General features: G+C 37.4%; 1 long non-coding RNA gene across 1 annotated transcript; it reads left to right on the forward strand.

Moving 5' to 3' along the window:
* Positions 1-931: 931 nt before the first annotated feature.
* On the forward strand, positions 932-22375 carry LOC116269994. Its single transcript, XR_004177816.1, has 3 exons — positions 932-2510; positions 17229-17269; positions 21173-22375. It is a non-coding gene; the product is annotated as an uncharacterized LOC116269994 (long non-coding RNA).
* Positions 22376-26213: the final 3838 nt, after the last annotated feature.

Below are 26213 nucleotides of genomic sequence, written 5' to 3' on the forward strand. Positions count from 1 at the left end.
AAAAAAATTTATTTTGATCTCAATTTAAATGTAATACTATTGTGAAATTTTTTATGCATACAATGTGTATACATATAGAAGTAAATATATGGAATATATTTTTTAATTGCATATGCATTTTAATTTAGTCAACTATTGCCAATGGTACTTCAGGTATACTGTCAAAATATGTAGTGATGAACATGCTCTCTCATGCTCCCATCCACACTGGGTTTTCAAAGTGTTAATTCATTGAAAGTGAGAAATGTGTTCACATTTTAAGTTGCATTTTCTTCTTCATAAGTATCATTATTTAAATATGCTTCTGACCTTTTTGCCTGTTTTTGTTTGTTTGTTTTTTTGTTTTTTTTTTTTTTGGTGAACGCCAATTCCCCTCATTTGGGGTGTAAGGGGAGAAGTCTTTTTATTATTGATTTACAATGATTATTTACATATCAAAAAAAAATCACTGTTTAAAGATTGTTTTAATTTGGCATGTCCCTTTTTATACTTCATTATTTTCTGTTTATTATCTTATGTCATTTTTATTGCTATAAAGAATAGTTGCATTTTATTTATAATTATTTTAGGATTTCATGTCAATAAAAATAGATTGACTTTACCTTTTTTATCACTATCATGTGTTTTGTATACAGAGTTTGTAAACTTTCCACTTTATATATCATCAGATTGTTAAAATATCACTAGAATAGTCTTTTCCTTCACATTGTAAAATCGTTGCCCATGTAGGCTTCATGGTATTGTTGTAGATACAGCTTCTTGATACTATTTTAAACTCTTCCATGGTCGTTATCCTGGTTAGATTTTTCTGTCTCTTCCAGGGCCCATTTCAGTAACTTACATTTTCCTAAAAAACCTACTTATTTAGGTTTAACGTAATGTTTATAAACTTGAGTAAGATTTTTTATTACTCTGATTTCCATTTACTTAAATTATTTCTCCACTGATACTTTACATTTGTGCATTTGTGCTTTCTTTTTATACTTATACATCCACAAATTATTTATAGATTTCTTTTTGTCTCTAATTTCTTACATTTATTTATTAGTTCTACGTTTTTCTGTCTATCATTGCTTTAAGTTGTTTTTTATCTTTATGAAATTCTGTTACTTCCCTTTTGAAGTTGTATTGGGTTGCATTTCTCTTATTTGTATTCACTTACTTTGATTCTTTCTTGTGTATCTATACTATGCTTTACACTAGGAACTGCTGTAACCATATCTCATAATTCTGACATGACTTCATTGTTTCTAATTTATAAGTACTCTGCAACTTTAAATTTTAGGTTGTCCTTTTTGAATCAACAGTGATATAACAAAATTGTGGAATGTCAAAGTTGTTTAGTTTCTTTCTCTTTTGTGTCTATTTTTTGAAAAGAAAATTCTAGTTTTATTGGGCTATAATAAAAGAGTTAACAATACTGAAACTTTTTGGAATTCAGTGAGGTTTGCCTTATTACCTGCTAAATGATATCTTTTTTTTTCTCTTAGTACTTTATATCATAATCTGTAGAAAATAACTTTTAGATCTTGCTGCTAGGGACTGATTTTAATGCATGTTTTTACACCAAACCTTTATTTCTTAATAAAAATCAGAAAGTTGGTGCAGTTAACATTCCCCCAGTGTCCTCAGCACACTCATAACCTCCTAATTGCAGCTAGACATGTCGTGTTTCCTAACATTTTAGGTCTTATAATGTTGTATTTTCTTTTGTATTTATAGCTGGTATGTAGCCTTAGTTATTTCCTACTGGGGCTTTATTATTTCTGAACTCTATATTTTGATTCATTTCTTAATTGTCTAGATTCTGTAAATCAGAATGTTTTTCATGAAAAATTCAAAAGTATTATATTCCCCAAATCATGATATGTCTCTTGCCTTTGTACTTGAAGAAGAATTTAGTTCAATTTAAGACTATTGGGTCATACTATTTTTTTTTCTGTATAATGTTATAGCCATTTTTAAAACAATATTCTATCCTTGAATATTGTCATGGAAAAGTTTGAGACCACCCAGATTTTCTAAATTCTGTCCCTCTCCAATTTAGAAACTTTATTTTTTCTTAAATGTCCAGAAGAGTTATTACCCTTGAAGTAAGGTAAATTTGACAAGGCAAAACTCAGTGTTGTCTATTCTGTACCAGATTATTCTGGGACACAGTGTTTAGTTCCTTCTGTTATATGTTAGCATATTCATATTTCATTTAGTAATTTGGCCTTCTTTGTACTCTATTTCTATGACTTTCTTTTTAATCACCTTCATCTCTGTTTTAAATTTGCCCGTAACTTTTATTTTTCAGTGTCTATTTATCACGAGTGTTCCTAATGGTGAGAAGTCAAGAAACTCTTTGGATATTCTTGAGATAAGGCATACATGTTTAATACATGTTTAATAACACCCTATTTTCATGAGACTGAGTCGATTTTACATGTGGCATGGTATCTACAAGAGTCTTCCACCATGTCCTCCATGCACACCTTCCTCACAGTCTGTGTTGTGAGTCTAGATGGGTGAGTCAGGTTTTAAGTAGTTTGTTCATATTGGGAATAGTGAAAGATCAGCTGCATAAGATGGGTCCAGTGGTTTCTATGATTCTAAATGACTTAGAGAACAATCATTAGACTTTCTTACGTAATAGCATCATAGAACAAAAAAAAAGTAAAAGTTGGGAAATGCTTAGAAAGCTAAATCAAACTAAAAGAAGGTTTATCATAAGCAAAAAGTGCTTAGAGAGTTAGTTATTTCAGCTATTGTCTGTAATATTGTGTAGAAAATGGGCATTTACTATGCTGAGATGCCTTTAAGAGAAGAGCTAAGACAGAATGCTCGAGTCTCAAGATATTACAAAAACATTACAATTAAAAATGTTGGAGCCTCCAGCTCCCAGTGTGAGCAACACAGAAGATGGGTGATTTCTGCATTTTCAACTGAAGTACCAGGTTCATCTCACTGGGGCATGTCGGACAGTTGGCACTGGTCCACGGGTGCAGCCCGAGCAGTGACAGCTGAGGCAGGGCGAGGCATCGCCTCACCTGGGAAGTGCAAGGGGGAAGGGAATTCCTTTTCCTAGCCAAAGGAAATTGAGACACACAACACCTGGAAAATCAGAAAACTCCCACCCTAATACTGCGCTTTACCGAGGGTCTTAGCAAACGGCACACCAGGACATTATATCCCACACCTGGCCCAGAAGGTCCCACGCCCCTGGAGCCTCCCTCATTGCTAGCACAGCAGTCTGAGATCTAACTGCAAGCTGGCAGTGAGGCTGGGGGAGGGGTACCCGCCATTGCTGAGGCTTAAGTAAGTACTGGGAAACTCGAATTGGGTGGAGCCAACCACAGCTCAAGGACACCTGCCTGCCTCTGCAGACTCCTCTTCTGGAGACAGGGCATAGCTAAACAGAAAGCAGCAGAAACCTTGGCAGAGGCAAATGCCCCTGCCTGAGAGCTTTGAAGAGAGCAGTGGATCTCCCACCAGAGGTTGAGGTCTGAGAACAGACAGACTGCCTGCTCAAGTGGGTCCCTGACCCCTGAGTAACCTAACTGGGAGACATCCCCCACCAGGTGCAGACAGACACCTCACACCTCACACGGTGGGGTACACCTCTGAGAGGAAGCTTCCAGAGCAAGAATCAGACAGCAACACTCGCTGTTCAGCAATATTCTATCTTCTGCAGCCTCCGCTGCTGATACCCAGGCAAACAGGGTCTGGAGTGGACCTCAAGCAAACTCCAAAAGACCTACAGCTGAGGGTCCTGATTGTTAGAAGGAAAACTAACAAATAGAAAGGACACCCACACCAAAAACCCATCAGTACGTCACCATCATCAAAGACCAAAGGCAGATAAAACCACAAAGATGGGGAAAAAGCAGTGCAGAAAAGCTGGAAATTCAAAAAATCAGAGTGCATCTCCCCCTCCAAAACAACACAGCTCATCACCAGCAACAGAACAAAGCTGGATGGAGAATGACTTTGACGAGTTGAGAGAAGAAGGCTTCAGTTTATCAGACTTCTCAGAGCTAAAGGAGGAACTATGTAACCAGCACAAAGAAACTAAAAACCTTGAAAAAAGATTTGATGAATGGCTAACTAGAATAACCAATGTAGAGAAGTCCTTAAAATAACTGATAGAGATGAAAACCGTAACACGAGAACTACGTGACAAAGGCACAACCATAAAAACTCCAGAAGAAAACCTAAGGAATACCATTCAGGACATAGGCATGGACAAGGACTTCATGTCTAAAACACCAAAAGCAACGGCAACAAAAGCCAAAATTGACAAATGGGATCTAATTAAACTAAAGAGCTTCTGCACAGCAAAAGAAACTACCATCAGAGTGAACAGGCAACCTACAGAATGGGAGAAAATTTCTGCAATCTACTCATCTGACAAAGGGCTAATATCCAGAACCTATAAAGAACTCAATCCAATTTACAAGAAAAAAAACAAACAATCCCATCAAAAAGTGGGCAAAGGATAGGAACAGACACTTCTCAAAAGAAGACATTCATACAGCCAAGAGACACATGAAAAAGTGCTCATCATCACTCACCATCAGAGAAATGCAAATCAAAACCACAATGAGATACCATCTCACATCAGTTAGAATGGCAATCATTAAAAAGTCAGGAAACAACAGGTGCTGGAGAGGATGTGGAGAAATAGGAACACTTTTACACCATTGGTGGGACTGTAAACTAGTTCAACCATTGTGGAAAATAGTGTGGCGATTCCTCAAGGATCTAGAACTAGAAATACCATTTGACCCAGACATCCCATTACTGGGGATATACCCAAAGGATTATAAGTCATGCTGCTGTAAAGACACATGCACCCGTATGTTTATTGCAGCATTATTCACAATAGCAAAGAATTGGAATCAACCCAAATGTCCATCAGTGACAGACTGGATTAAGAACATGTGGCACATATACACCATGGAATACTATGCAGCCATAAAAAAGGATGAGTTTGTGTCCTTTGTAGGGACATGGATGCAGCTGAAAACCATCATTCTCAGAAAACTATCACAAGAACAGAAAACCAAATACTGCATGTTCTCACTCATAGGTGGGAATTGAACAATGAGATCACTTGGACACAGGAAGGGGAACATCACACACCGGGTCCTATTGTGGGGAGGGGGTAGGGGGGAGGGATAGCATTAGCAGATATACCTAATGTAAATGACGAGCTAATGGGTCCAGCACACCAACATGGCACATGTATACATATGTAACAAACCTGCACGTTGTGCACATGCACCCTAGAACTTAAAGTACAATTTAAAAAAAAAGTTAAAAAAATCGTTGACATTAAACATTTTATTTAAACATTTAAGAATATTTGTGAATAAATGTAACATCAATAAGTCAATGATATTACAAAAGTATGAATTTTTGAAGATTAATTCAGGTATTAATTTATTGGATTTTTCAAGTGCATGATTACACAATCTTTTAAATACTTTTATATGCATGACAAACAATTCACTTAATAAAAAATGATTGATATAGTTTTGTAAAAAATGTAAAGTAATAAGGTAATATCATAAACAGTTTTCTAATATTCATTATCAGTAATATAGTTGATTTGGGGACTAAAAATGTGAACTAATTTTATAAGATAAGTAAAAAACACTTTGCAACTCTAACACTCTGCAATAAATGCCATCATAGTAGTCCACGTTTCCTAACTTCCTTCAACTCTACTTCTCTTAGAGTTTTCTTTTTCTTCTCCCAATTATCTTCAGGTTTCAAACAAAGCGTATTAGTCTAGTTTGCTCTTCTAGAAAGTAAGATTGAGATTTTCATGTGCTGAGACATAGGAATGCTTTCCTGGGCATCAGGCCAAGGTGTTTCAAATGTAAAATTTTTTGAGACCCTACAAATAGTTATCTTGGAAACATTTTCTTCTTGAAAACTCTGGGTAATCTCTGGTGAATGAAGCAAAAGAAAATTGAAAATCTTACAATTATTTATCTAAAATGTGCAACATCCCCTAAGAAACTAAAATCAAAGTTTTCCTTTTCTCCCCATGTTGCATGGAGCAGCCAGAATAAGACAGGCAAGGTCAATAGGAAGTCAGGACCCCTAAGGAGAACACCAGGTAGGGCAGGTTCTTAAAACGAAGGCTGCCCTGCCATATGTGGTCATCTGGCAACCCCATGAATCAGTCACACAAAGACAAGCACCTTTGATCTACTTGAAAGACTAGAGATGTGAAATACAAACTTGAGTGACCTTTTCACTTTTCAGCCCGAGCAGTTCCCCCTTGTTCCTTAAGTACATTTTTTTCTCTCAAATTCCATGCCACTTGGGATGAATCCATGTGATTCTGTGATTTACCTATCTCTGTTCTTGTCTATTCAGCAGCATCAGAGTGTGTGCTTTATTTTTGTAAAGATGGTTCTACAAACTCTGATTACAAAAAGAGGACCTGAAAGCTATATAGAACACCTTTTAACTTGAAGGAGACAGGAAGGAGACACAGAGACACTGAAAGCTGTGATTTACCAGATGAAAATGGACATTTTCTATACACATGATGTCCGATATTTAAATACGTGCCAACATTCCCTTTAAATTAATATTAATCCTGTCATCTTTCAAAAATTTGATACCTTGTTTATATATCTTCAACCTTAATCTCTATTTCTAGAGTAGGAGGTGAAAAATACCCAATATAGTTAAAACTTGGGACCTCATTAAAGATGATGGATATGTTGAGTTGTGTGGTAATCAGAGTTCTTGTACACATCATAGTGTGTTAAAATCAGGACTTTCTTCCTGGTATGAGATAGTTGTTTCAAGAGCCATTGCTTGATCTCTGATTCATATATTTATATCACATTTTATTGGACAGTTACGTTGTAATAAAAACCTACTGGAGTTTATGTCATACTATAGAATATTAGCCATATTAACATTTGGAGTTTGCTTGTAACTGAAATATTAAAAACTCCTTCTGCCTTACTCTTTAGCAAGAGGATGAAAATAAAATAGTTAATAATAAGACAATGGATATATTATAAAAATCAAATTATCATTTAAAAAAAACTATAATGGTACTTGATACGACAGAGCATGGTTGGTCAACTTTAGTACTTACCACCTTCCAAATATTAGTTTTTATCAAAATAAATGCATAGGTCAATTTAATTTTCTTTTAATTTAGAATGACATCATCTGGAAAGATATGGAGTTTTAAAAAATATCTTAATGTCACTCATATTTTTGCATAAATATTAGAACCATAATATCAAAAACATTTCCAAATTATTAGAGACAGCATAATAGAAGAGGCTTGATATCAAATGTGTATGGTTATAGAGTACAATAAAAGTGGGCAATTTTTTCCTATCCATGAGCCAAGGTAATTTATAGATTCAATGCCATCCCCATTAAGCTACCAATGACTGTCTTCACAAAATTGGAAAAAATTGCTTTAAAGTTCATATGGAACCAAACAAGACCCTACATTGCCAAGACAATCCTAAGCCAAAAGAACAAAGTTGGAGGCCTCACGCTACCTGACTTCAAACTATACTACAAGGCTACAGTAATCCAAAACAGTGCATGGTACCAAGCACCAAACAGAGAGATAGACCAATGGAATAGAATAGAGCTCCCTAGAAATAATACTATACATCTATAGCCATCTGATCTTTGATAACCTGGATAAATAAGAAATGGGAAGTGATTCCTCGATGAAGTTAAATGGTGCTGGAAAATTGGCTAGCCAAGGCAGAAGGCGGTAAACGGATCCTCCCTTAATCCTTATACAGCACCAACTAAGATGGATTAGAGGATCAAATGTTAGACCTAAAACCATGAAAACCCTAGAAGAAAAACCTAGGTAATAATTCCTCTGCGGACATACAGGCATGTGCGCTGACTCTCATGTCCAAAAACACATCAAACAGGAAGTCAAAACCGGACAAAACGACCACCAAATCCAAAGATTTCACAGCAAAAAAGAAACTACCATCAGAGTGAATGGTATAACCTACAGAATGGGAGAACATTTTGCAATCTACTGCATCCGACAAAAGGGCCACATCCAGGACCTATAAAGAACCTTAACCAAATGTACAAGAAAAAAACAAACAACCCCATCAAAAAGTGGGCAAAGGATAGGAACAGACACTTCTCAAAAGAAGACATTCATACAGCCAACAGACACATGAAAAAAATGCTCATCATCACTCAGAGAAATGCAAATCAAAACCACAATGAGATACCATCTCACACCATTTAGAATGGCAATCATTAAAAAGTCAGGAAACAACAGGTGCTAGAGAGGATGTGGAGAAATAGGAACACTTTTACACTGTTGGTGGGACTGTAAACTAGTTCACCATTGAGGAAAGTAGTGTGGTGATTCCTCAAGGATCTAGAACTAGAAATACCATTTGACTCAGCCATCCCATTACTGGGGATATACCCAAAGGATTATAAGTCATGCTGCTGTAAAGACACATGCACACATATGTTTACTGTGGCACTATTCACAATAGCAAAGATTTGGAATCAACCCAAATGTCCATCAGTGACAGACTGGATTAAGAACATGTGGCACATATACACCATGGAATACAATGCAGCCATAAAAAAGGATGAGTTCGTGTCCTTTGTAAGGACATGGATGCAGCTGGAAACCATCATTCTCAGCAAACTATCGCAAGAACACAAAACCACATGCCGCATGTTCTCACTCATAGGTGGGAATTGAACAATGAGATCAGTTGGACACAGGAAGGGGAACATCACACACTGGGTCCTATTGTGGGCAGGGGGTAGCGGGGAGGGATAGCATTAGGAGATATACCTAATGTAAATGACTAGTTAATGGATGCAGCACACCAACATGGCTTATGTATACATATGTAACAAACCTGCATGTTGTGCACATGTACCCTAGAACTTAAAGTATAATAATAAAAACTAATAATAATGTTCATCTTAAAAAAAACTTAATGTCACTCATATTTTTGCATAAATATTAGAACCATAATATCAAAAGCATTTCCAAATTATTGCCTTTTGGGAATTTTTTTCTTCATAACAAAAAGCATAGTCTTTATTCACTGTTCAGCCACATGATAGTATTAACTTCCTGACCACTTGATGTGATTCTATGTGTATCTTACACATGCATGAGTGTACAGTCAGTCACAGCTATGCATATATGAAAAAAAAATCTAGCAAACTTTTTCAAATTAGGCTTTAATTCTTTCCATGTAACCAAAATATCTTTTGCTTATATCCTTAATGAGGTGGGAATAGTTACTGATGGCCTGTATTCCCAACTACGTGGGAAAAGCCTTTGAGTCCAGGAATTTGGGCAACAAAGCAAGACCCTATATTTAAAGAAAATCTAAAAATTAGATAGGTGTGGTGGTACCTGCCTGTAGTCCCAGCAACTGGGCAGGTTTATTTGAGTGGGGGGTGGGGGGGTATGCCTTAAACCCAGTAGTTGAAGGCTGCCATGAGGTATGACTGTGCCACTGCACTCCAGCCTGTATGACAGAGCAAAACCCCATGTCTGGAAAAAAAAATCCTTAATGGATCCATGTTGCCAAATCCAATGACCTTTCTAGACCAATCAACAGCAACTGACATAGGTGATCACTCTCTTTCTTACACACTTGTTTCACTTGTTTTCTGGGACACCAACCTTCTTGTTGGCTTCTTCTGCCTCCCTGACTAGTCCTTCTTAAGCCTTTTTGCCCTTCTCTTATCTCTCTGACCAATGAATTTAGATAAAACTAAAGGCAGTCCTTAGACTTCTATTCTCCTTTATGTTTACAATTTTCCTTGGAAATGTTTTTCAACCTCATTTAAAATAATATTCACAGTCTTAGATTTTTCCAAACATATATTCCCAATTCAGACCTCTCTTGAAAATTGCATACATGCTTGTCTACACCAAATTTTATTTAATTTATTTATTTATTTATTTATGTACTATTTTTTGAGATGGAGTTTCACTCTGTCACTCAGACTGGAATGCAGTGGCGCGATCTCGGCTCACTGCAACCTCCGCCTCCTGGGTTCAAGCTATTCTCCTGCCTCAGCCTCATGAGTAGCTGGGACTACAGGCACGTGCCACCATGCCTGGCTAATGTTTTGGATTTTTTGTAGAGGTAGGGTTTTACCATGTAGGCCAGGATGGTCTCGATCTCCTGACCTCACTGCTCACCTCGACCTCTCAAAGCGCTGGAATTACAGGCATGAGCCACCGTGCCTGGTCTTATTTTATTTTGTAGGGATAGGTGATCATTTCTCACTGAAGCCTGAAACTCTTGGGCTCAAGGACTCTTCCTGCCTCAGCCTCCCAAGTAGCTGGGACTACAGATGCCTGCCACCATACCTGGCTATTTTAAAAATTATTTTGTAGCAAATGTGTCCTGGTATGTTACCCTGGCTGGTCTCAAACTCCTGGCCTTAAGTGATCCTTCTAGCTCAGCCTCCTAAAGTGGTGAGATTACAGGCATGAGTACCTGGCCTATCCTAGATTTTCTTTTGGAGTTAAAATAGACATTTCAAAGTTAACATTTTCGAATCAGAGACCCTATTTCCACCCTCAAACCTGCTTCTCCTCTAGAACCTCCAATGTTAATACATGGACTCTGTATTAGTCAGGGTTCTCTAAAGGGACAGGACTAATAGGATAGATGTATATATGAAAAGGAATTTATTAAGGAGTATTGACTCACACAATTACAAGGTGAAGTCTCACAATAGGTCATCTGCGAACTGATGAGCCCAGAAGCCAGCCTGAGTCCCAAAACCTCAAAAGCAGGGAAGCTGACAGTGCAGCCTTCAGTCTGTGGCTGAAGGCCCAAGAGCCCCTGGCAAACCACTGGTGTAGGTTCAAGAGTCCAAGAACTGAAGAATTTGGAGTCCGATGTTCGAGGTTAGGAAGCATCCAGCACAGGAGAAAGATGGAGGCCAGAAGACTCAGCCAGTCTAGTCTTTCCATGTTCCTCTGCCTGCTTTTATCCTAGCCATGCTGGCAGCTGATTAGATGGTACCCACCCAGATTGAGGGTGAGTCTGCCTCGGCCTTTCCCAGTCCACTGACTCAAATGTTAATCTCCTTTGGCGATACTCTCACAGACACACCCAGGAACCATACTTTGCGCCCTTAAATCCAATCAAGTTGACACTCAGTATTAACCATCAGAGGCCCTCTTCTATATCCTTAGGCCGGAAACATTGGCACTGTTCTTACTCTTCTCTCTCTCTCTCTCACACCTCATATCCAAACCCATCAGCACATTTTGATGACTTTACCTTAAATGTATCTGGTGTCCAGCCATTTATCCCCATTGCTCCCTCCGGCACCTTGGTCTAAACTACAGTCATCTCTTACTTGGATCATTTCAATAGCCTCCTCATTCTCTGCCTTCTTCTGTCCCTGGTGCCTTTCAGTTGATCTTCAACATTGCAGCCAGAGCGATTGCCTGGACATCTCCCACTGAGCATGTGTCTCCTTGCTAAATCTCTCCAGTGGCTTCAGAGCAAAAAACAGAGCCTCTGAGCCCTCACACAGACACAACATGTACTACCTCTCTAACCTAGTTTTGTATTTCTCTCTCCCTCTGTGATCCTTTTGTTGTCACCCTTACCTCCTTGAGGTTCCTCAAAGGCTCCTGACACCTTTGCATTTTCTGTTCACTCTGCCTGGAATGCTCTAATGCTCTTCTTCCAATGTACTCATGACTTGCTCCCTCTCTTCCTTTAGGTTTCAGCTTACATACAACTTTAAGTGAGGTCATCTATGATTTCTCTTTTTAAATAGCAGTTCTCCCACTCCAACACTTTTGACCCGCTTTGCCATGCTGTATTACCCTCCTTGGCCTTTATTTGAATCTGATACACACTCACACCCCTATATATACATATGCACACACACACATAGATTTACACATATACACACGTATACCTATATACGCACAAATATATATGTATTATATATATTTATGAAGAAATATGTTTATTTGAGATAATAAACATACTATGGAGGATAATACAGCATGGGTAAAGTGGGTCAAAAGTGTTGGAGTGGGAGAACTGCTCAAAATGAAGTATATTCTATGTTAGCAATATTTTTTTTGAGTGGTTCACTGATATAACCCTGACTCCGAGAACAGTGCTGAGCATATAATAGATGCTCAATAAAATGTGACAAATGAATTTAAAAAGAACATTCTTAGAATATACTTATGAATAGAATATTGTTTTAAATCAGAAGAAGAAATACAATTAAGAGAGTAGGGGTGGGTTCTAAGAAATTCTCTTGTTGGCAAAAATGAACAAGGTTGTTCACATGCTCAGCGGCAGTGAAGAGCTCACCATTGCTCTTGGAAGCTCTTTTTCTTGTGTTACAAGTTTCCTCTTTTCTTCTACTGATTCCTGACATACTGATGTACGTATTTGTGATTGGAAAGGGCTTTTGCACTCTTTGATAACCTACCACGTTTCTGCTGGACATTTTGGATTCTGTATCCCTATTAGGGGTCAGTCCATGAGATGAACCACAATTTCTGCTAACTCTCTTCATCTACTTTCTCTTCATTATCCTTTTCTTCACTTAGTACCCCTATCAAGCCAGCACTGTGTTAACCAGATTTTTTCTCAACTCTTTCATGTTGAGGCCAACCTGCCAAACTGTTCCCAATTTATCTGCATTTTATATCCCTCTTTTCCCATGTCAGTTTATACTAGATCACTTTTTGAATCTCTTCCAAGCTGAAGCATCCGTTTAGAATTCATAATCTTAGAATTTATGTTTGATTAACATGACACCCAAAAAATAAACTGCGTGATAGACTCAATTCAGATTGTACCAGACTTAAAGGCTCTGTTTACAATTGAGCAAAAACTTTAGAAAGGGCCTTCTTCCAGGATCTTGGTATTAGTGTTAAAGACCATTAAAGCCAAAATGTGTCTTAAAACCTCAGCTTTTAAAAATGACTAAGTAAAAAATTCTGGAAAACAAAACAATACAAACACAAGCCAGAGGTTGCATCTTCTTTTTTTACCAAACCAGAAAAGACATTTCTTCTGTTTCTTATTACTGAACCTTTATCTACATGTTGTTATAGGAATTTTGAACAGTTATCAGAAATGATGTATACAGACTATTGATAACTGAATTAAGACAGCACCTTTGGACAGATACAAGATTGTCAAGTAGTCAGCACAAGACCTTGCTTCTCAATGTGTTGAAGAGAGGGCGTGGCCCTGATGTGCATAGCAGAATTTAGGTGGTAGGAGTCATGTAAAAGTAAAAAAGAGTATTCATCATGTTAATATAGTCTGTGATCTATAATATAACATGATAATATGTGCATTATTTGGTTTTACTCTATTTCTGACTCTAAAATAAAACCAAAGCATATTTGGTTTACATGCCAGTTTGTTTTATGTTTTATACAACCTAGAGGAGAAAATCTTGTGACAATGTGAATCTTTGTTCACATTGATACTATGTGAACAAAGAGGAAAATTAAAAGTTTTGTCTTTCAAATGAAAAGTAATTTTTTCTTTAAAATCTCATTGATTTTATTATTTCGTGGTATATGATATTTAATTTATTGTGAAATTTCAAAGAAAATTTAAGAAGACCACTTTGTGTATGTATTTATTGAAAGAGGGTATTGATTTGTTAGGATATGCTAACATAAATAATTATGCTGTGTGACACATCAGTGTGAGAATTGTGCAAGAGAGAAATATAAGAGAAGTGTCGAAAAGTTGTGAGAGGGTTGGGTGCAGTGGCTCATGCCTGTAATCCCAGCACTTTGGGAGGCCAAGGCGGGTGGATCACCTGAGGTCAGGAGTTCGAGACCAGCTTGGCCAAAAGGGTGAAATCCCGTCTCTATTAAAAATATGAAAATTAGCCAGGGATGATGGCAGGCACCTGTAATCTCAGCTACTTGGGAGGCTGAAGCAGGAGAATCACTTAAACATGGGAAGCAGAGGTTGCAGTGAGCCGAGATCATGCCACTGCACTCCAGCCTGGGCAACAGAGTAAGACTCCATCTCAAAAAAAAAAGAAAAGAAAAGTTGTGAGAGAAGGAATACGACAGATGGAGATGCAAACTATCAAGCCAAAAAAGATTTCTTCAGCATCTACAGTGTGTCGGACACCATTTTGATTTTAGCCAAGGCTGTATTCAATTTCAAATAACCAAATCTGTGAATAGCAGTAGAGAGCTTAGGTGATAAAGAACAGAAGATAAAAACTGCTTGGAGCTTTAGGTTTGGGACTGTAGGCTGTGCTTGATTATTAGTGGAGTTCTTCCTTACCACAGCCCAGCAGTTCTGCTGTCTAATGCAAATCCTGACTTCAGTCATTCTAAATCACTACAGGTATAGGCCTTCTGGGTTGGACTGCTTGCAAGTTATCAAACCCATGAATATTAACTAGTTAGTTCTAAGGGCTTACTTTATAAATTGGGCAAATCAGTAGTAACGATTTTTTTTATTTCTTACTGCACGACCCAGTGTTGATAACAGGGAATGTAGTGTGAGAGAGACTGGTAGGCTTTAGGTAACTAAATAAGGTAGTCAACTCACATCTGGCCTGAGTGGTACATTTATTATAATTGTTGAATGGATGCTGACACAACATTATCACTCCCAGCCCGCAGGTTACATTAGCATTCACTGTTGGTGTTGTATATTCTAAAGGTTTTGGCAAATGTATAATGATATGTCCCTACACAGTATTATACAGAACAGTTTTGCTGCCCTAAAATCTCCTATGCTCCACTTATTCATTCCACCCTGCCCCCAAGCCCTTGGCAACCTCTGATTGACTATTTCCACAGTTTTGCCTTTTCCAGAAAGTTATATAATTGAAATCATACAGAATGTAGCCTTTTCAGAGTGACTTTTTTTCATTTAGTAGTATGCATTTAAGCTTCCTCCATGTCTTTTTGTGGCTTGGTAGCTCATTTCTTTTTAGTGTCGAATAATATCCTGTTGTCTGGGTGTACCACAGTTTACTTATCTATCCATCTACTGATGGGCCACTTGGTGGTTTTCAAGTTTTAGCAAGTATGAATAAAGCTGCTATGAACATCCATGTGCAGTTTTTTTGTGCAGACATAGTTTTGAACTCACTTGGGTAAATAGAAAGGAGCCCAATTTCTGGATCATATAGTTAAGAATATGTTTTAGGTTTGTAAACAGTTATCAAATAGTCTTCCTAAGTGGTTGTACCATTTTACATTACCGCCAGCAGTGAATGAGAGTTTCTGGTGCTTCTTCATTGATGTTTTATGTTTCATTTTATTAGCAACAGTTATTGCAGACTTTAAGACAGGTAATGGTATTAACCATGGGAATGATGGCTGTTTGGCAAAATAATTTATATGACTTAGAAATATAAGTAAATAATAATTATATATATTTGTATACATATATTTATATTAATAGTATTGGAGGTAATAAGCAAACAGGTGGCATGTTGGAGATTTGACATAATTATCAAAGAAGATGCTGTTGCTAACAATATTAGAGGTTATTATATGAAACATATATACTTGGGCTTTATCAAAGCCTTCATAGTAGAGGACTATAGATAGAGGCTCATTCATGTTTGGCCAGCTTTTCTTTTGATGATGCCACAATATCATTCCCTGGGATTTTACATAAGGATAAAGTTGTTATGGTATTTTTAAAAAGTTATCATCTACTACATCACATCCAAGACAATATATCAGTCTACTATTTAATTGTATTTTATTTTCTATGACTTAGCTTGGTTTGGTAGCAATATATTTAGGAATAAAGTGACTCACTGATCCTCATTTTTATTCTCTGGTGGTTAGAAAGGAAGGCTATTTTATAGAGATGTCTAACCTTCAAAGTTTGTAACAAACAATGGCCTAAACTGTCTTGTCAACACAGGGTGGCTTTAGGGGTATAGAATATTATAACAATCCTTTTAAGTTTTTGGAATTTTGAGCTCCCTTGGACCAAATTAAGAATGGATCTATCCATTTTCTAGTGAATTGTATTATACTAAGGAATATTAAATATCATCTACGTATAATGTAGACATTTAACTCATTGAATTGACTGAGCTCTTTAATCCTGAAGAAATAGTTTTTGTTTTATTGTGCTCCTTTCACATCCGCTGTGTGAACCTGATTCTACCTGTCTCTGTAGAGTAGCCAACAAGCAGTAGAAAGCTTCTACATCTTAGAGAAAACATAGTTAACCCATCAATCATGGTCCAACCTCACCTTGTAACAACGTAAAGCAAAATGAATTTAATTCAGGCAAATGGTGATAGACCTTGGAGTTATATAGGAGATGGCAAGAAAACCCAGAGATTAAACAAATAGGAAGCTGATACTACCCCTTGTTAGAAGGGCAAAGAGAAGAGATAAGCTAAATAGGGGCTGCCTTGGGTCCAAGGATTCCAGAAATAATATGGAATTGTGGCAGGTTTTGCCATGGGGGTATGAAATATGGAGAACACACAGCTGCATTCAAAGGTTGCTAGAGGCAGCCTTGAGGGAGAGATAGAATGTCTCACTTCCCATGTACGTTCTCCAGCTTTCCCTGGGGGTTGCCCACTGGTTGAATCCAGGTGGAATCCAGGATTAGTAGGGCCCAGGATAGGCAGCCTGCAGTAACCAACATGCCTATGAAACAGAGTAAAGAAAGGGCATACAGTCCAGAGTTCAGCATGGCTAACCACAACCTGAAAACGCCACAGATTTTATCCATTTTCTATACATGTTGGGGTTGTGCAACATTAATTGGCCTGAGTTCTTTCCTTCAACTCTATATTCATCATTTGAATAAGGGAAACAAATGATTCTGATGCAGATAAAACTGTCCTTATGGGAACATTTACTTTGGAGTTTATATTTTGACATTTTTTAACTTAAAATTCATGAAGTGTATTTCTGTCTCCTTTCTATATTTAGTTAATTGTGGGATTTTGCAAGCTTTTTAGCATTTTGATAATATTAAAAAAGGGAGTTTTAAAATGATAAAAACGTTGTCTAAATATGTATTCCATAATAATTTGATTATCAAAGTAATAGAAGGTGCTTTTCAGTAATTTATTCTATAAATGTAAAAATGTCACTAAATTGGAAGCATAATGTATGTTTTTGTGCTACTTATATGCCAATATCCTTTAAGCGATCACTTGACTTCAGTCTCCTGTTTTATATTGGTTTTCCATAGATGTGAGCACAGACCTAAAGTTTCCTGCCTCCATCTGTTCTGTGAGTATTATCATTTGATATACAGAATATAAGGTTTAAAAATTTTAACTAGTTGGTCTTTCTAGACTTTAAATGTTTGATCTTTAAATTTAGCTTTTATTCCAACAAACTGCTCTTTCGTGATCATAACACATTTTGGTACCATTGCATTTTAGTATAACAAATTGCTCCCCTCTAAATTTTCCCCAATCATTTCATTGGTTACTATAATGTAATATTTCTTATGCTGTATCTGGAAAATTATCCTTGAGTATCCATGACTTACTGATTCAGTATAAACAGATATACCACCTTATATTTTGACCGTAACGGTTGGCTTTGAGAACTCAGAAAACCTTGGGGTCTATTTTATGACTCACAACGCATCTTTCAAATTAAGATATATATTACAGCCTCTCCTAGTCAATATATGGATATGATGATAAGGTCTACCCACAATATCTTGGAAACGAAACAACTGAGATATATTTAACCCTAATCTAGGTCCTCTTTCGCTGATATCAGGATAGGATAGACTGTACTCTACAAGCTAAAATTTAAAGTTAAACTTTTACATTGTAAAAATTTAAGCAATATTAATACAAAAGGAGTGGTTAACATTATTTCCAGAAAAAAAGAGACAACCTGAAACTAAATTTCATGTGTCCACAATATTGTAAAATGAGAAGTCAATGACGAGTAACAGAACCTCTCCATCCTGGTTGGCTCGTGGTACATATTTAATTTATTAATTTTCACCAGCAAGATCCAACAATCACTCCTTGTTTTAATCACCTACTGTATTAGTCTTCTTGGCATCAAATTTGCAACAACGATGAAAGATATATATGTTATTTCTCAGCTTACATTTTGCAATAACAAAATACTATAGACTGGGGAGCTTAAACCCTAAAAAATTGTCACAATTCTGGAGGCTGAAAGACCAAGATCAAGGTATTGGCAAGATAGGTTTTATCCTGAAGCCTGTTATCTTGGCTTGTAGGTGACTGCCATCTCACTGTGTCCTCACCTAATCTTTTTGGGAGTGTGATATGGAGAGAGTGTGAGAACAAGCTTTCTGGTAACTCTTCTTATAAGGGTACTAATCCCATCATAAGGGCCTCACCCTTAGGACCTCATGTAACTTTATTTATTTATTTAAGTTCTGAGATGTATGTGCAGGCAGTGTAGGTTTATTACATGGGTAAACATGTGTCATGGTAGTTTGCTGCACCTATCAACTCATCACCTAGGTATTAAGCCCCACATGCATTAGCTTTTTGTTCTGATGTTCTCCCTCCCCTTGCCCAGACCTCATGTAATTTTAATGATATCTCAAAATCTCCATCTCCAAGACCCATGGCGTTGGATATTATTGCCTCAACATATAAATTTTGGAAGGATACAAACAGCCAGTTCATTATGCCTGCTCAGTCACCTTCCAATTATTATTTAGGTTGAACCCTTATTCACATGAGAAGGAATCACAAATACAGACTTTAAGCTGAGACTGTAATATATTAAAAGTTCAGATCAGTGAAGGACAAGGCAGGAAAAGTCCACAGCCTCAATATACAGAAGTAGGACAGGACATTATGGAGAATTCAAAATAACAAGCCAAGCAGGCCACCCAGTTGAGTCATCAATCTGAGCTGGATGGTCTGAGAAGGTAAGTCCAGGCAGGAGAGAGGTTATAGGGGCAGAACGCCAAGAGTAAAAGTATCCAGAAGAAGGATGATACCAGGAACCAGGCAAAATTCTCCAAAGCCTTATGAACAAAGCCATGGTCATTTTTACGGCAATGCAGAAGATGCTCTGAGAGGGCCCATCTGACTTAGCCATATATTTGACTTGCCACTTTGACTTTACTACATGAAAATAATATTTTAGTTAAAATGTAATCTATGTGTCAATTCTATATTTTATTTTATATAAACATAAATTGATATTGCATTTTTTTATGTAGTATCTTTCTTACTTGGATAATGTAAGTTCAGTTTCTTGAATATGAACAACTCTAGGTATACCGTTAGAAGTAGGGTTTTAAATAACAAAGCCAAGGGACAGAGCATTAGTAGAGATCACACTGCAGGAGGTTCTCCTTGTTACGACTACTCTTCCAGGATGTCATCTTCCATCAGCTGGGGGTAAAATTACAAAAAATAAACAAAAGAAAACAAAACAAAAAACCTCCAAATCACAACGACTTTAAGCAAAACAGAGATCCTTTTCTTTCTTTCAATCACAGTCTAATTTTGTGTCATTGGGAAAGATGGCTCTGCTTCACTCTGTTACTCAGGATCTAGATTCACTTCCTCTAATGGCTATCTTCCCAAATAATGGGTTATTTGCTGGATTTTCTGCATCTGATAAAAGAAGAGGAGGGTTATGCAGAAAGTACATTAATGTCAGGTCTTGACATGGAATACATTATTTCCATTCATATTCCATTGACTGGAACTCAGTTGCATGGTCCCTGCAAGGGTGGTTGGGAAATGCAGTGTAGTGTGTCTAGGAGGCAAAGGCACCAGATAATGGTAAACACATATCTTGTGATTGCCATATCTCTTTATCTCCTTATCTCTCTACAGCCTCTTCTCCATCAGCAGGAAAGTTGTAGAAAAGAAGATCTATAACAAAAGATACTCCAAAATATGCTTATATGTTTTAGTAAATATAATTTCTAAAAAGTCGATGAACAAAACTCTGGACAGTAGAGTGTTTGTGTGCACAAAGTCAATTTCAAATGGTTTTGAGCTTATCTGTGAATGCGCCATATGTTCCACAAGCAATTAGTCATTGTTCAATGTGAATTGAGAGAATTGTAGCCAATAAATTTAAAATAAGTTCTTGAATATACTTAGCATTAGAAGATTTGTTATTATTTGAAAGCTCTGGTTACAGTTCTTTATGGTTGTTTATTTGTCACGAGAAACATTAAGCTTTTGCCTAAATCCATATTTCAATAGAGTATTTATGCACTTGGTTCAAGAAAGAACTTGCCAGTGGCCTTCCGAGAGACAGCCTTGGCACTAGTAACTTTGAATAATACATCAGGGAAAAAGCTTTCAAACAAATTCTTTAGTTTAAAAGTAAGCTGTAGCCATAAGTAATGTGCAATGACTTTTACTTTATATCAGAGGGAAGAAATAGCCTCTTATTTAGTTAATTCTAGAACTACACTCTCTAAGACAGTGACAATTATCCACACGTAAGTATTTAAATTAAAATTAATTAAAATCATATAAAATTAAAAATTTAAGTAGTTACTCTGGCCACATGTCAAGTGCTCAGCTTAAGTAGCTTGTGGCTATCATATTGAAGAAAGAAGATATAGGGCATTTCCATCAACATTGCTACTGGGTAGCAGTGATCTAGAGGTTTGCCGACCCATAGCCATGCGAGAGGGAGAAACAGAGACAAAGAACTTTGATCAGGATGCCTGTCACCTATTCCTTTTTTTATTTGTGCACAAATATGAATGTGTTCAGTACATTTTAAAAAATCAAGCTTAAACAACTGGGTGTTTGCTTTGATGCCTAAAGGGCGGCTAGCTCATTGGGGACTTTTATGTATTGCTTTTGTGCTAGCATACAGACTATTAAAACGATTGAAAAGAAAGCCATTCTGTTGGGTGTGAATGGGCATAATAAATTAAATACAATGCATTTTAACCTATGATACTTAAATAACAAAATATATCTGTACACATTTTAAAATATGAAAGCCAATCCACTAGGCTACTAAAGTTTCTTTCTCTCTCTCTCCTTCTCTCCTTTCCACATACTCTCCCACATCCTTCTATTTTTTCTGGTTCCTGGAACATTCTGTTTTTTTTTTTTTTTTTTTTTTTTTTTTTTTTTTTTTTTTTTTTTTTTACAAGCTAACAAGTTTGATGTGGCTCTGTGTCTTATTCCCTTCCAGGCTTGCAGCTGTTTTGGCAACAGAAGAAAAAATCCCCATAACAAATCAAATAAAAGCCCTTTATGTGAAGAGGAATTGAAAACAGCAGGCCTCAAAGAGGACTGCACATGAGATGCCTTGTTCTGGCTTTCAACACAACTCAAATCAGAAACACATTACCATAATCTGAAACAGCCCACTGCTAACACAAGACAGATGGTGGGTAATAACCCATGCATCATTAATAAATAAATTCCAGCATTAAAGGCTTTACAAAGTATGACAACATTATCTGGGCACAATGACTGCCCCTCTCCCACCCCCAACATCATTTCAGTGTGTTATGGGATATGCTAGGTTTATTTTTATTTTTTTCCCCTCCAACTCCGTGGATCTGAAGGAAGTTTAAATACGACACAAGTTTTAACCAGATGAAACCTATCTCAGTGTACAAGACAGGTCTGAAACTCCATAAGGGAAAAATAAAATAGCTGCCAAAGTTTAATAGCTCACATGTTCTGGTGTTGGATCAGCCCACAGCAATTTATTGCGCTGCCCTCCATGCGCTGGCCTCACCCTTTCTGGTACGCCTCTGTGCCTGTATTGCAGTACACACTCCAAGCAAGAATCTTGGCATCACATTTGCCACAAAGCTGAAAGATATATGAGTAATTTCTCAGCTTTCCTTTTGCAAACGATACCATCTGTCTCTTTTTCCCCAGCTCCCCCCACCAAGGGGGGGAAGAAAAAAACCTCTGATTAAATTGAAAAAAGGAGAGAGAGAGAGAGAGAGCATTTTAACTCCATAAATGTTGGAAACTAAAAAAAAAAAAAAAAATTATTTTGCTTTGTTTTGTTTGTTCAATGGGATAATGTTATTCCAACAGAATGTGAGGAGTATAGGAATGTAGCAATGTGACACAGAACTGTGCAGACCCCTTTGGGTGATGTTGTCTGGAATTCCCCAGGGTAGCAGCGTTCCTGCAAAGCCTAGGCGCCCACTTCCTATGTGTGCCATCCTAAACCAAAAGTCAGACATGGTCCTGGCCATCAGTTCTGGAAAACTACAGGCCTTAGGAGAGTAAATATTATGTTACATTCATCCTATATAAATGACGTATTCCTCCTCAAAAATGGGTAATACAAACACTTTTGCCAAACAGACCAGCATCATGTTTTTAATGAAAGAGATAAACTATTTTGCATTAACTCACTTGACAGGTGAAGAACTAGGAACAGAGAAAATAATACATGCGAAACAGGCTAATCTAAGATTACTAGAAGGCCAAGGGAAAGTATCTCCATGGCATCATCATTGACAGAGTAGTCAGTCGTGGATGTGATTACGTCCGGTAGAGTACAGGGGTGCTTCTCAGTGGGTCAAGCGAAGTGATGGGAGAAGTCTGGGGAGAAGGTGGCGGTAAATTGAGTGAGTGAGTAGAGTGGCGGTGGGAGGTAGAAGTGACGGTCGCGGGGGAAATCTGGTTCCTTTCTTTCCTTTTCTAATACACAGAGAATTTTCCTTCCACTTAGACTCACGTGAAGGCTGATCAGCTAGACTTTTCTAATTAGCATCTAAACCCTTTGTCTCTATGTCCTCTTCTTTCTCAAACTTAAGTCAATATTTTGATGTGTACATATGTATCTACTTTCACTTAATTTACTGTGTGTTTATCTTATTTCCTCCATTAAATTGTGAGATTCCTGAGGGTAAAAACCATGTCTAATCTATGCCCTAAATTCCCCTTAGCACCCAGTACAGAACACCACACTCAGGCTAAAGGAAATCACAACTCAGAGACAGACGCCAGGGCCCCTGGCAGTGCAGACTCGGATGGAGTCTATGAGTTCCAGGTGAGTCTGTTCCAAGGCGGCTTTTCTTTGAGCTCTCTCCAACTTTCTCTGGGAACAGCTGCTGAGGGATGGTCAGAAGAAGGTGAGTTAAGCTTTAATTGGTTCCTGAGGTATGCAGTTTCCTCTATGATCTTAACGTGATGAAGGGAATTTTAAATGGACTCCCATATTGAATTGGTAGACAGAGAAGAGAGCAAAAAATCATACTGATCAAGGAACTTTCTACAAACAGCACATTCTATAAAAGTAAGGATTATTTTCAAAATGTTTTGGTGTATTTCCAACTCTGTGATTTCTGGATTCACATTTGATAGTCTCCCTGTTCTATCTTGTGGTAATTCGTGAGCAGGACAATTTACTAAGCTATTAGTTTCTCATCATCATCATCCAAGTCAAATAAGTAACCAATACACTTCTTATGTTGCCCACTTTGAAGCACAGCCTATGGTTTTAAGTTGGTTAACTACATTTAACCTCTGTTCTCTGAAGTCTTAAGGCCAAAAATCAAATTCTGTGAATACAAACATTAAAACTGTGAAAAACGGTATGTAATTGCACATTCATACTGTAGTTTAGATTGTTATTTTTACTTTTACATGTAGCAAAGAGCAAAATATAGCATGAAACATATGAAGGACAAGTTACTTTTTTTGATAGTCAAGAAAGTCTTTGTCTAGGAAATTAAGAGGTGATGTGTTCATTAATGAATGAATATTTTTGTGTGTCAGGACTTGTACCAGGGGTTTAGGTTATAGCAATGAGCGGACCTTAAAGTAAAGGAGCAGAAGAAATAAATCAGAACAGTGGGCTGGCTGAACAAAGAGGGTGTTTTCACGTAGACGACTATGATGAGGAAGCAAAGGGTAGATAGACATTCTTGTGACACCAGGTAGAGGGCCCAGGAACACAGAACAGTTTTCTATAGACCTGAACTAGTTGAATGGAGGGAATACACACTTAGCACATTATATGCCTAGACGTGGGCAGAGTTGGAGTTTACCACCTCTCTGAGGTATTTCCAACCCAGTATTAGTAGTTATTCCTCTTTCTTCATTTTTCTGTATGTCTGCTGTTAGAGCATATGGTTCAGTTTAACAAATACTTGTGAAGTTTCTAGAGCCTCATTTTCCTTCTCTGTAAAATGGGGGGAAATTCTAAATCTCACAGATAATTGGAAGATTAAATCACACATGTAAAGGTCTTAAAATTACACAAACATTTATGGAAAATGATATGTTTTAGCTTTCTAGCTTACAAAACCGGAATCCCTGGGCTAGGCACTCTAGGTACAAAATAATTCATTTTCCTTGCCATCTGGAAGCTTACCACGTGGGGGTAAGATCAATGTAGGAAAATGATTTTTATGTAATAAAGTAAGTGATACTTGCATTCACTCATGCAGAGGTATTTATTGAGCACAGAGTAGGTGCTCACTGTATTAGGCCATGAGTATGCCCTCATAAGAAAAATAAGACAAGATCTCTGCCCTCATTGACTTTACACTTTAGTAGGACATGGGGAAAGAGAGAGATTTTAAAAATGCACAGAAGTAAAGCTAAGTTATAATTGTGTATGACTACCACACACACACACACAAGATGCTTCAAGAAGATTGTTCAGTTGTTTCTAAGTGTGCAAGGCAGTCAAGTGAGATAAGGACTTATAAATGTTCCTTGAATGGGTACTGTTCATAATTACAGTTTCTTTTGAGAGCTAATTCCAAAGACTGTTGATTGAAGCCGGATTGAAGTGGGCTGAAGAAGAAGGGGAGATAAAGAAGTGAATACATTGATTCTACTTATGGTACACTTTTGAGAGCTAAAATAAAGATATGCCCAGGAAACTTAGTGTAAGTTCAGCATCCATTTCCTGGAGGAGCTAACATCTTGCCCTGAATCTTAAAGAATGACTTATGCATGTAAAGAAAAATGAGAAGGATATTATAAACAGAAGGAATAGCATCCCTGCCCATCTCTAGAGATATACATTGCTAAAGTCAGAGATGTGTTAAACAGCAATAGATATGTAGTCTGATCTATAAAATTTCTAGATTTGATCATTTTCCAAAGGTCTGGGCTACGCTCTTGGCTTAACATATCTTAAATGTAATTCTAGTTTCCTTTGTCTAGGCGATAACAGTGTTCTGGCTGGTTATCTCAGTCATCTTTTGCCATAATAATGATGCCTAAATAATAACCACATACCCATGACATAGGACAATAAACATTTATTTCTGTTCTCAAGTCTATGGATCATCTACATCATCCAGGACTTGGCTTGGCTGATTTCAGCTGGCTTGCTCATATATCACTGGTCTACTCTGGGCCAGCTATGGACTAGCTGACATAATATATGGGCTTTACTTGGAATGACTCAGCTCTTTTTATAGTTCCTCATACTCCACCAGACTAGCATGGGTTTGTTTTTGTGAGGGTGGCAGGGTTGTAATAGAATGAATGGGGACGTAAAAGGCCTATTGAGGGCAAGCTGAAACTGGCATGCTGTGATTTTACTTCTTCCTACTGGCCAATGTATGACACATGGCTAGCCCAAATGATTAAATTCTCTACTCCTCCTGTATCTAGGAGGAGTATCTAGTACTCCTATGCCGTATCTAGTGTGTAGTACTCCTCCTAGATATAGAAGGAGTATTTAACCATTTCTGCAATCAGTTTATCTCATGGGTAATTCATGCTTTTGGAGCACAGTGATCCCTTTGCAGATCTCTCTTCAAAAAAAAGCTGAAACCACAAATATGTCATACTGAGATATCTTATTTGTCAGAATATATTTGTCAGGGTGCATTTGGCATCTTGTTGGTTAGTTTTTGGAGATCAGCCATTCTACCACCACATCTTGCCAATCTTTAAAGTATAGATATAGAGTGGCATATGTTAAAGAATGACTGTTCTTGGCCCCCCCTTGCCAGCTAGTTACCCATACGCTCACTTATTTATCTAGTCTTCCCACCCACCCTGGAATGGTGGGTTGCCATTGTTATGGTTCCTATTGAGTTTGGCCACCAATCATGTGGGCATGGCAAAGTGTCTGAAAGACTCTAAATCTAGGTCCCATCCATCCTGTCTCATGAGATTTCCATTTTCTAAGTCAACAGAATAAACAGATCTACTGGGTCAAGCTCATGTGTTCTTTCTTTTTCCCAAACCTATGTCACTGATATTATTCATAATTTGTGCCACAAGTTTCT

Source organism: Papio anubis, chromosome 13 (assembly GCF_008728515.1).
Source record: "Papio anubis isolate 15944 chromosome 13, Panubis1.0, whole genome shotgun sequence".
NCBI lineage: Eukaryota > Metazoa > Chordata > Mammalia > Primates > Cercopithecidae > Papio > Papio anubis.